This window comes from Myotis brandtii, unplaced genomic scaffold (assembly GCF_000412655.1).
Source record: "Myotis brandtii unplaced genomic scaffold, ASM41265v1 scaffold632, whole genome shotgun sequence".
Taxonomy (NCBI): domain Eukaryota; kingdom Metazoa; phylum Chordata; class Mammalia; order Chiroptera; family Vespertilionidae; genus Myotis; species Myotis brandtii.
The window spans coordinates 569,811-570,181 of NW_005370419.1; the positions used below are offsets into that span (position 1 = coordinate 569,811).

The following is a 371-nucleotide window of genomic DNA, read 5'->3' on the forward strand; positions in this document are numbered from 1 at the left end:
CCCCCACCCCGAGGGGCTGCCCCAGGGGCTTGGAGCCAGGGCTGTGGCCTGAAGTGTGACCCCAGCTCCTCTGCAAAGCCCCCAAGGCGGCTACCCCGGGAGGCACCACCCCTGCACCCCGTTTTCCCATCCCCCACGAGCCCCAGACTCTCCATGACGGTCATGACCATCCCAGCGCCTTCCCGGGATGCTGCTGGCTGTTCCTAGGGCGGAGGCGGGTCTTGGGTGCCATTGTGCACCCCGCTGTGCTCGGGCCTTGTCCACGACCCCCTTCTTGACCTGGGCCTGGACCGAGGGCCCCCTCTCAGCCCCCGCCCTTTGCAGGATGGACCCCGAGCCCCAATCCCGGACGGAGCAGGGAGGGAGCGTGG

General features: G+C 69.8%; 1 long non-coding RNA gene across 1 annotated transcript in view; it reads right to left on the minus strand.

Annotated features, from left to right (window-relative positions):
• Positions 1-371, minus strand: part of LOC106723725 — a 17,518-nt gene that overhangs the window by 3,102 nt on the left and 14,045 nt on the right. The gene's annotated exons all lie outside the window — the stretch shown is intronic.